This window comes from Nicotiana attenuata, unplaced genomic scaffold (assembly GCF_001879085.1).
Source record: "Nicotiana attenuata strain UT unplaced genomic scaffold, NIATTr2, whole genome shotgun sequence".
NCBI lineage: Eukaryota > Viridiplantae > Streptophyta > Magnoliopsida > Solanales > Solanaceae > Nicotiana > Nicotiana attenuata.
In genome coordinates this window covers 35,654-47,735 of record NW_017671016.1, presented here as the reverse complement: position 1 = coordinate 47,735, position 12,082 = coordinate 35,654, and the positions used below count along the sequence as shown (strand labels likewise).

At 38.8% G+C, this 12,082-nt stretch overlaps 1 pseudogene; it reads left to right on the top strand.

The window, feature by feature from the left end:
• Positions 1-3,686, top strand: part of LOC109205256 — a 44,827-nt pseudogene extending 41,141 nt beyond the window's left edge.
• Positions 3,687-12,082: the final 8,396 nt, after the last annotated feature.

Below are 12,082 nucleotides of genomic sequence, written 5' to 3'. Positions count from 1 at the left end.
TAAGATTATCTAATTGCACTTCATCTTTACATCCGGTAATGTTTCACTCATCTCTTGTTCAATTAGTGGTTAATTTTAGTTTTATTTTCTTACATTTAGCTCATAACTTCTGCTTCTTCCCCTTGTTCTTTATTTCGTTAGTTTAGGTTAGTTTTCATGTTAGTTTTGGGCTGTTTTCTGTGCATATTGAGTGGGTAAATGAGTAGGGACAAAGTAGGTGTAAGAATTTGAACAAGAATGGCATAAATACAACCCTAACTTAGTACCCGTAAACCCTAGCTCAGCGCGGACCGCGGTCGCCTTTGTGTGACTGCGCTGCCCTGACGCGGTCCGCGCTGCTTGTCTTGTGTGGGCCGCGATGCTCTTGATTGCAAGATTGANTTGGTGATATGGTTCTTATTTTCAACTCCCGGTTGAGGTTATTTCCGGGAAAGCTCAAGTCAAAGTGGAGTGGGCCATTTGAAGTTGTATGTGTAACTCCGTTTGGTGCTCTTGATCTCAAGAACAAGAATGGTGAAGTTTTCCGGGTCAATGGGCATCGTGTCAAGCATTATTTGGGGAAGTTTGATGACAGCCACGTGGTGGCACTCATTCATTTGAAGTGATGCGATGGTAACATGCGTCGTGCCGCGATGTTAAATCAGGCGCTTCTTGGGAGGAAACCCATGTCTTTTTCTTTCTCTTTGATTTTCTTTGTAGCTTAGGATTTTTGTGCTAATTGCTTGTGAGATGTTGCAGGGATTGTGTTGAAGCAGTGCAAAACAAAGGAAAAAATTTTGTAGTCTCTGAAGTTTGCCAGTGCGGCCGCGGTGCATTTTTGCGCGGTCTGCGCTGGCAAGTTAAAAATGCAGTGCTCTCTGAAGTTTTCCACCGCGGCCGCGGTCAAGTTTGTGCGGTCCGCGGTGGACCTTCGCGCCCGCGGTACACTTTAACGCGGTCGCGCAAGGTTTCCTTCTGAAACTTCATATGATGAAACCCAGCGCGGTCCGCAGTCACTTTTGTGCGGCCGCGCAGGTAGGTGAGTATGGGGCCCACAGTTCTTCTATAAATAGGGCCCAAGGGTTTCATTTTACCCTTTTCGCACTTTGAAAACTCAGAGCCATATTGTACTGTTCATCCCTCTTCTGAGACCGTAACCCTTACTTGCTTGGACTAGTTGCATTCAATATTCACAAACCGGGTAACATTTCATGCATTTGTGATTAATTAATTTCATATTTTCATTTTTATGGCTTGCCCAGTAACTTTAGCTTCTTCTTTTATTTAATTGTTAGTTTAGGATAGTATAAAACCGGGGTAATGTACTGAATATGCTTAATCAATGAGTGAACTGAGTAGGGACAAAGTAGGTGTAAAAACTTAAACAAGAATGGCAAAAAATGCAACCCTAACTTAGTACCCGTAAACCCTAGCTCAGTGCGGGCCGCGGTCTGCAATTTTGTGCGGACCACGGTGCTTTTGTGATTGAGAGTTAAAAGTCTCCAGCACGGCCGCGGTCAAGTTTGTGCGGTCCGCGCTGGCCCACCGCGGCCGCATTGCATTTTTGTGCGGACCGCGGTGGGAGATTCAGAGAGTGGTGAATTTGGGCCTTTGCCCAGCGCGGACCGCGATCACTTTAGTGCGGTCCGCGGTGCTATGTTCTGCAACCTGTTCTGCAACTGTGTACTGAAATTATCTCTGCAATCTATTTCATTCACCTGTTTCACTGCATGTGCTTAAACTAACAATGTTAGATGCTTATCTTTGCAGATAATGGTTAAATAAAGGGGCGCCAAACAATCACAACAACCCGGGAGAGGTGGTTCCTCCCGAGGGGGTAAAGGAAAGAGAATAGCAAAACTCACTCCCCAGGTTAGGGAAAACATAAAAAGAACCCGAAAATTGATAAAAGCTGCTGATAAGGCTGCTTCTCATTCGTCGGGGAGTGAGTATGTGCCCTCCAAAGACATTTCCTCCGATTCAGTCCCAACTCATATAACTGACCCCCTCCACCTAGTTGATACCCCTCCACCATCACCCACCTCCAAAAGACCAGTGACCGTAGTCTCGGATTCATCTGACGAGTCCGCAGCCGGTAGTGGGCAATACTCCACCTCCCCCACAGCTTCATTATCTGGGGAGAGTGCAGGCAGAGATGAGGGAGGTGAGCCTCATATTGGGGGTATTGAACGAACTAGAAAACCTGAAGTATGGGAAGGTCGATTTGTCGGTCAAGTGGCATTTCATAAGTTTAGGGAGTGGTGGCCGGTGAGGAAGTTGATACCGGAGAGAAGTTTTATTGACACTGACTTTTTACCCCACAACCCGAACGTGCAGAGGGAGTTCAGAACTAGATGGGGATGTGAGTTTTTCATGGAGAAGTGCATCGATGCTAATGAGCACATGGTCAGGGAGTTCTACTCTAATGTAGCTCACATTGTCAAAGATACCAAGGTGACCAATGTTCGAGATAAAACAGTGTTGTTTGATGGAAGGTCTTTAAATGAGTATTTGGGGTTCCGTGATGAAGATGAGTCCCTTTATTTGGCTAAGTTAGCAATGGGTGAGGAAGTCCGCCCTTGGTTGGCCCAGTACTTGGCAATCCCAGGTACTGTGCCAGAGTGGTTGCAAGCAGGGAAGAAAATATTCCGGAAGACATTCAACTTTGAGGCTCGAGGGTGGTTGACATTTGTATGCAGTCGGCTTGACCCGTCTACCCACGATCAGACTATTCCTCTTACCCGGGCGGTTCTTGTTGCATCTATTATGGCCGGGTACCCTATCAATGTGGGCAATGTGATGACCCAGGTGATCTCTGCTGTGGGACAGGAGCATGACCGAAATTATCCTTTTCCCAACACCCTTTCAATGTATTTCCGGGACCTGGAGGTAGAGAAGAGGAGATATGATGTCAAGACCAAGCCTGTAGCTCCTTACTCTTGGTACAATATGCAGGGTCCGGACAACCCTAAATCCAAGAACTACCAGCCGCCTGCCTCTGCCCCAACTGGCCAGTCTGAGGAGCCAATTGCGGTAGAGCCTTCTACCGGGCCTTCCACCATACCTGTTGCCACTACAGTTGAGGACATGCCTCCAGGACCTTCTTCTACTGCTGGTCCCAGTACTTCAGCTGGCCCGGGAGTGCCATCTTCCAGGACTCATCCCTTCACTGCCCATCACTTGAGCCAGACATTGGCTAGCCTGAACAACTGGATGTCAGCTGCAACACCAAGTTGTCCATATTGTCTTCTACCATTCAGACCCAATCTGCACCTCAGCCTGCTCAGATTCCTCAATCCATTAAGGACACTTTGAAGAAGCTCCTGGAGAACCAGGAAAGGATTTTGAAGACATGGGCTATTTTGACTACAGTTGTGGAGTCACGTGGCAAGGCTCTGAAGGAGCTTGCCAAGGAGCACAGGAAGATGAGAAGGTCAAGGGCGTCCAAAGAGTCTGTGAAAGAGCTGCGGAAAGATGTGGACAAGCTATTGGCAGACCAGATGCCTTTAGACTTATTATTTGGGGATCCAGCCCCTCCAGCAGTAGCACCAGTGCCACAGCCACAGCAGGATCAGGTACCCAGGCAGCCTAGGAGGAAGAGCAAGCTCCCCAGCACAGCGGATGCAGTTATTGAGGTGGCATTCCCACAGGAGATCTCCTCCCCTTCGCCTCAAGATGCACCTGTCATCCAGCCGGTCCAGGAATAGGATCCAGTACCAGCAGTTGAGTAGCAGGAGGCCGGGAGCCAGTCTGAGGCTCCCGCACATACGGAGGACTTAGGGACCACTGATGACCCCATGCAGACGGACCAGGCTTAGGGAGCCCCTATATCCTTTCTTCTGATTTGTGTTTGATGCTTAGTTTGATAGTTGGCATTGGGGACAATGCCAACTCTTATTCGTGGGGGTGCGCCCTACCTTTTTGTTGACTATCTGGATGACTGTACATATTTGACTCAGTTTTTATTCCTTTTGGTTGATTTTCTATTTGGTATGTATATAACTTTACATTCAGTACTTTCTATCTTCTATTTTGGTCTGTATTTGTATATATTCATCCCTCGTTTGTATATTCTAACTCCCTATTGTAAATATTCATTCTATTTACTTTTTTCGCAGAAATTTTTTGTTTTTTGCTTTATAGTTAGGCTCGTAGCCTTTTGTTTTATTTTTGACGCTTCCAATAAAACCTTGGTTTTCTTAAGGCCACGGTTCTTTCCAAGGGTGGAATATTGTGTGAACCGGGTGGCTCTTCCCGATGATGGATGGAGTGACAACTTTCTTAAGGGTTTGAGTCCGTTTCTTTGATTTTTCTTTTGTTTTTGATAGTTGTAGTTAAGGGCACCTCAAGCAAAGCTTCACTTGGGCCTAGCACATTTGCCTTTGATCCCATGGTCAAAGACATAATATTGTGTTTAGGATGGTGAAAGTCGTGGCTTTGAGACTCTTGCGTTGGCCAAACAATCATCATGTGGTCTTTTCGGACCATTGTGTGCTTGAATCATAATTAAGGTCGTTGTGGGCCCTCGACTCGATGTCTTTAGCAATCCCCTTGCGTGTGTGGTGAGGAATCAAATTGTGAGTCCAAGTCCCGAGCCAATGGTCTAGAACTTGCCCTGAATGTTTGTTGAGGCGAAATCCTAGGTGAAATTTGACTTGAGAAGTGATTATAGGCTCTCCTTGATCCGGATGTTAAGTTGAACAATTCCATAGCCTACCAAAAATATGATCCCTAGTTAACCCTTTTGAGCCTTAAACCTTTTTCTTTCAAGAACCAATGCTATAAGCCTATACCCGTTCTAAATGATTACCCTCTCTTGGCACCCAAATCTTCCCTTGAGTAATGACAAATGTCTAAGTTTGGAGGGAGAGACAAGAAAGGAAACAAAGTGGTAGAAAGGAACAAAAGCAAAAGAAAAAGGAAGGCAATGAAAAAGCAAGAAAAGAAAAGAAAAAGACAAAAAGAAAGTCCAAAGTGAACAAGAATAAAAAGGGATTCAAGGAAAACAAAAACAAAAAAAAGGTGTGGAAAAAGGAGAAACGTTTTGAATTGCATAAGAAAGAGTGATAATGTGTCTCTCTAACCCCTTGTAAAGAAGTAAAATACTCAAAAGAGTCAAGAGAGTTGTGCCAAAATGAATCAAAAGAAGTGCTTAAGGGAAGATTGAACCCACTTGAATAAAAACATATCCTACCCTTACCCAAAAGCCTTCATAATGACTCCACAAAAGCCCTATAGGATCTTGAGCTGAAGGAAACCTACATTAGTGGATACTTACATAAGGGGCAAGCATATGGTACCTAGAGCCGGACTTGTGACCTTCTTCTTGAGAGAGATGAGTGAAACTCCATCAACCTTGATTTGTGTGTTAATACTCTAAAAAGTGAGGTTCGCTTAGGGAGAGTTGAGGATGTGTGAGTTTGGGTTCCACAATGACCAAAGTAATTGAGATAAGTTCTTTGATGAAATGTGCCAACTCTTGATGCTCTTGTGTCACACTTGATCCATGATTTTTCAAAGTTTAAATGTGTTAATGATGCATTCGTATTGAGGGAAATTGTTAGTCCCAATTGATGCTTGTTGAGGTTGCTTTAGGATAGCTGGAATTGCTTGGATTTTTCTTTAAGGGGTGGGTCTTATTTTGTTTGCTTGAGGACAAGCAAAGGTTTAAGTTTGGGGGAGTTGATAAGTTAGGATTTTAACGTGTTCTATGCCCCTACTTGCCTATGCTTTGGTTATAAATTGCTACAAAATAGTCCCAAAATGCTCACAAGTTGTACTTGATTGCAGGTTTGATCGACAAAGCGACGAATGTCAAAGATCGGCTCAAAAAGGAGTGAAACCTGCTCAAGAGTCAAAGACTAAGTAAGTTGAGGAAAAGAGAACCTAGTGCGGACCGCGCAAAAATGAATGCGGCCGCACTAGGAGGTTCAGAGACTTGGCATAATCAGTGGGCAAGCTGTGCGGCCGCGGTCGCATTTTCACGGTCCGCGGTCAGGCTCCGCGACCGCGCTACTCTTTTACGCGGTCCGCGGAGCAGAGATTCAGAGAGCCATAATTTTGCCAATTCCAAGCAATGCGGCCCGCGCTCATTTCTGTGCGGCCGCGCTGCATTTCCACGCGGTCTGCGGTCCCCAACTTCAGAGAGGCTGAAATCATGAGTCCAAGAGCCAGCGCGGCCGCGGTCCGCGCTGACCCCGCAGGGGTATTTTTGTCCAGTTTTTCCAGCCCAGTATAAATAGGACCTTTTACCATTTTTAGGTTAAGTTTTATGTTCTGAACGCAGCTGAGCTCGTGAGACTCGAGATTGTAGCCATTTTCGGCACTTTTGCTCTTTATTATTGTAGTTTCTTCTTAGTAATTAATTAATATGCTTAGTTCTTCATCTATTTCTTTAATTTATGTACCTAGCATGAGTAGCTAAACCCATTAGCTAGGGTTGTGGCTCAACCCTAGTGTGGGTAATTGATGGGTGTTGCCATCTAAGGTTAGATTTATATTGGGTGTTTGTTATTTGGGTTGATTTTATGTTTTATTTAAGGATTGGTGGTTGCAAACACTGATTCTAGCTTTGTGGGTTTAACTCTTCTTGAGAAAGAGAGTCCATGACCCCAAAATTGACCCAACAAGGAATTGGGATGGACCCATGAGAAATGGTAGTCCCAATTAACGGGTTAAATCTCGAGAGAGTAATCACCCTACTTGAACCCTAGTTGCTTGATCTAATTGGCCTACCCAGTTGGTCTCGAGAGAGTCAATTGGGCAAAATCACTCTCTCTACCGAGAGGTGTGGGAGTGGGTACAATTGTGCAACGGTTATCGCATAAGCCTCAAATATGTCAATCTATCATTGGTAGCATCTACCCGTTAATTAGCCACCTAGGCAATGCCACGACCCTAGTGCCTTTCTCTATATTAAATACAGCTTAGCAATATTCTCGTAGGGTAATTTAGTTTTAATCATTAGTTTTATAATAGTAGATATAAAAATCAAAGAAAACCAAAAATGTTTGAAGTGACATTAGAGGTACAAGCGCATCTCTAGACTAGACAGATAATACAGCTCCACTACTAGCTCCCTGTGGAAATTCGATCCCGGACCACTATTCGGGTAAAAGCTATTGTGACCCGCTCTTCCTACCTTAGTGTAGCGTCGAGTCGGCAGCGATCAAAATACCTTTTCATATATAGAATTCAACAAACCAACAAAACTCTCCCTAATTACGTGCATAATACCAGTTCCGAGGTGAAATAGTTATTAAATGTTGGATTAGTTACCTCTAGGGGTGGCAAAATAGTTCAAAGAAAATAGTTAACCACCCATATTATCCACTAAAAAATGGGTTGGATAATGAACTTTTTAAAACGGGTCAAATATGGATAAGAACCATATTATCCATTTAGAAAATGGATAACCAATGAGTAACCAATGGATAACCAATGGGTCTAACTTTTACATTTGTAAAGCCTCAAATTGGGGGTTCCTCAAGTTAGAGAAACTAAGAATTCTCCCAAAAGTGATCATATACAAGAACTCATGGATAATATGGGTAACCCATATTATCTGCCGGTTCACCCGTTTTTTATCCGTATTAAATATGGGTCGGGTCGGATAATTGATCCGTTTTTTCATTACCCATTTTTAACCCCAACCATATCCGACCCAACCCGCCCGTTTGCCACTCCTAGTTACCTCATATAGCAAAGGTTAATACCTTATTTATTTTAAATAAATACCCTTTTAAAAAATTATATTCCATAGCTATCTTTTGATTTTTATAGCAAATATCTATTTATAGTTACCTCCTACCCTTAAGTCATAAAATACTCTTTCTATTATTTTTCTCTCTCATTAAAGAACCACGCGTCCCAATCACGAAGAGAGATGGACGAAAAAGATTATTGAAAACCCAGCACTTTTTGCTTCTATTTCACTGATCTCTCTCCCTAATTCAATTCCTCAGTTGCTGAAATTCCAAAAATGCTGATGGTAGAACCCGCCGTCGCCGTCGCCGCCGTCCGTTTCTCTCACCACCTCCATTGCTGCTTTTCTTCATCTACCAAATTTGCAATTACTAACAAAAGAAGACAATCTGCTATTGAAAATAAGGAATTTCTTTCGTTTTTGTGCCAAACATTGAGAGCTTCGAGTCAGAATCGGAGCCCTCTTGACGAGACGACATTAGGGTTATTCTTGAACAAAGACGACGGAGGGCTGGGCAACTTGAAGAGTCTGTTACTTTCTTTCGTTGTATTTCAATGTATCTCGTTGTATTCTATGTATTTCATTGTATTCATTGTCTTCTTTTTTCATTGTATTTCAATGTATCTCGCCGTATTCCATATATTTCATTGTATTCGCTGTCTCGCTATATTCCATCAATGTATTCATATGTTTTTTTTAATTAAATTAATTTATGTATTTTATGTATTCAGATTTATAATTGTGTTTGTTGAGTTATATTAGGAGTCTATTGTGTTAACTTATTCACTTTCCGTTTAAAAACAGCTGAATAGAACATGAATTGCGCTATTTACCTTATATTCACAAATACATATCGTGAATACAGTCAAATACAATAATCTGTCTAGCTGTAATCCCCTGTTTCACGCCGTGAATACAGTCGAATACAATAATCTATCTAACTGTAATCCCCTGTTTCACGCCGAGAAATGCCACTGTATTCATGAATACAGCAGCTTAAATACATTGAATACACTAAAAAAAACCTGAAAACATAGCTATAGGAAGTAATATAGTAAATGATAGCTACAACTAGCTAATAACTACTAAAACATAGTGGTTTATGAAAGTTTCTCTTAAATGTTTGACCACCTTGAGAAATGATGAGACGGTTTTTCAAGTTTTAGATTAATTTTCTTTGTAATTTGCTGGAACTGTCTTTTCAGTTAAGTTCTTGAATTAGACATGAAAGCAAGGTGCTGCTATTCTCTTAGCTAAACATGACCAGATTAAGGTTGCAGATGGATTATGCAGTTATTTTGTTGACATGCTAGTGATGCGATTATAATCCAGAAATATATTACTGCCGTGAATTAAATTATTTTAAATATACTATATAACTTCTACATTTTATATGAGCCATAATGAAATTCATGACATTAGTCAGCGGTGGAGCCAGAATTAAAGATCACATTTTTTTTGCTTACTGGATTCTACATAGATTATTTATACATGATAAGAGTCTGTTTGGAAAGCCACCTTGTAATTGGAATTGGTGTAATTACTAGGGTAGTAATTACACAGCCTAGTAATTACACAATTGTGTAATTACGACGACCTGTTTGTTTGTCATAGTGTAATTACAGTGTAATTACAAGTTTACTGTTTGGTTGTTCAAGTGTAATTACACAGTTAGATTAAATTTTAAATTAAGTAATAATCAAAACTTAAAAGTTAATATAATAAATATATGCCTATAAATTTTTATAAGTATAAATGATATTATTTTTTGTATTAAGATGTATATTTTTCGTGAATATACATTAATTTAGTAATTATATATTTATAACTAATATTGTAAATATAATTTATATATATTTTCTAAATTAATAATATTTAGTTTAGATACTTACAAAAATAAAAAATATACGTTTTGTAAGAACATCATGGAATTCATGTTTGATAAAATAAATTAATATTTACAAATATAATGTCATAACATTATTCAAATGTTTGACAAACCTAATCTATCAATTCTAACTAAAAAATGAACAACATGCAATGTGAGCCAATACTACTAAAAAAAGTAAATTTAAACCATGAATATAACACAATATCAATATTCAAAAAAAATAAAATAAATTAACATATGTTAAATTCCAACATAATAATAGTAAGTTCCAGTGCAACTTAATAATTAGGAAACATGATAAGTTTATAACCACATTCAACAACGAAATTCCACTTTAATTGCATCACTCATTATATGCCAAGTTTGTTAATGACTCAATATTTCTAATATTAGGAGGTGTAGTTTAAAAAAAAAGAATAATAAAATAAAATATAGTAAGCAATTACGTGGAATCACGAGTAGTAAGATAGAGAAATAAAAGATAAATAATGTACAAAGAAAATATATTTTAAAATTTCAAAAAAAAAATTAAAAAGTAAAAATAAAATTAAAATAATAGAAATAAAAAGTTATAAAGAAAATAAATTAAAATAAAAACAAAAAGGAAAGAAACTAAAAAGCAACCTTGTAATTACACAGTGTAATTACCACCAATTCTCACCTCCCCTCCCCCTTGAGAATTGGAGAGTGTAATTACACCCCTCCAATTAACCCAATTCCATGCTGACCAAGTAATTACTTGGCCAAACAAATATGCCAAACTGTGTAATTACATCCAATTACACCCAAATTCATTTCCAAGATGGCTTTCCAAACAAGCTCCAAATGTTTCTTTTAACACAACTACAAGATTTGAGCCAAAGTTATCAAATCCTGTCTAATTAATGTGGTTCTTCCGCCCTTGATTGTAGTAGAATTATAGATCATTAACTTAAGGGAGAATGCATCGAGGGAAGAACGCTCAACTGCACTTCGAGTGACGAAATTGCGCTGTTAGATCTCCCTTTTACCTACCAATACTTTTTTACGTAACTATATATGTATATTATAATACATATTGTATTATATCTTTCAAACTTGCTAACTTTCATGAGATTTCAACATGCAATGATCATTCATTGTTACCAACTTTTCTCTAAGTATTGCTTTCATAGTGCCCCGCATAACTAGAATTTCTAGTACATGAGTGCACTGCTAAAACANTTGTTAATACCATGATGAAAATGAATTTTCGCCTTCATTATCCCTATCATATTTAATATAAACTCATATATATTCAAGCAAGTGCAAAATATACAGTAGAATATATATGCAGTTAGGGGTGTACAAACCGAACCAAAAAATCGCACCAAACCGAAAAGTCAAACCAAACCGATTAAAAAACTCGACTTGGTTTGGTTGGATTTGGTTTGGTATTGAGTAAAAAAACCCGAACCAACCCGACATATAAATATATAATTTTTATATATTTTTTTAAGATTTTATAAATAATTTTCTTTAAAAAATATCTAGAAATATTTGGGATTCTCTTGCGGGATATAAATTTTAATAGAATATGAAGTGTTCCATATTTGTTGACCTTAAACAATGGGTTGTATGATCACTTTCTTATCAAGTGTTACTGAAATACGTCATTCTTTTTGTTCTTCCATATTCATATGTCAAGATCTATTAAATTCTTTTTTTTTTTTTTTCAAATTTGAAGTGGTTATTATTATTTAGGTATCATATTGATTTTTATGTTTAATTACTAAATCCGGTTAACCTTGACAGTGTATCTCAACAAAAATTATTGTCAGACGACTAAAAAACTAACTATCATGTGTTACTAAGTAAATTCACTCATAAGAATATTTAATAGATAATATGTATGTCAATTTTTTACATTTTTACTAAATATATTTACTTATAAAAAATTAAACAAAGTAAGATTGAAATAATATTTAAGTAACAGAAAACCCGAAAAACCCGTCAAAACCGAACCAATCCAAATCGGTATAGTTGGTTTGGTTTGGGTTTGATAAAAGCCGAACCAACCCGGTCCATGTACACCCCAACAATTAATATTATACCAATTTTAGAAGATATATACATAAAATATCTAATTTTGCGGAGAGACCATGAGTTCACGTCCCCCATAACTTTTCCTATAAATCCTTCCTTGTGTTTAAGTACAACGAAAAAGGAACAGAGTCACGTTTATCAATCATCACCATTAGAATCCATATATATTTTATAATTTATATGCCAAAGAAGAAAAATACAGCAGTATACATTTCATATAAGGCGTAGCTTTTTATTGAGAAAGCCACCTTGTATGAATGGATGACGAGTTCATACATACATTTATATATGTGTACATATAATAGATTGAACTCACTACAAATTCACTCTCTGTAGATAGGCTTTGTTACATTAATGATAAAGCATTGTGACATCTGATTCTCGTCAGAGGCACAGTATATAATATTTGAGCATTTCTTGAATCGCAGCAACAAGAAAAGTTA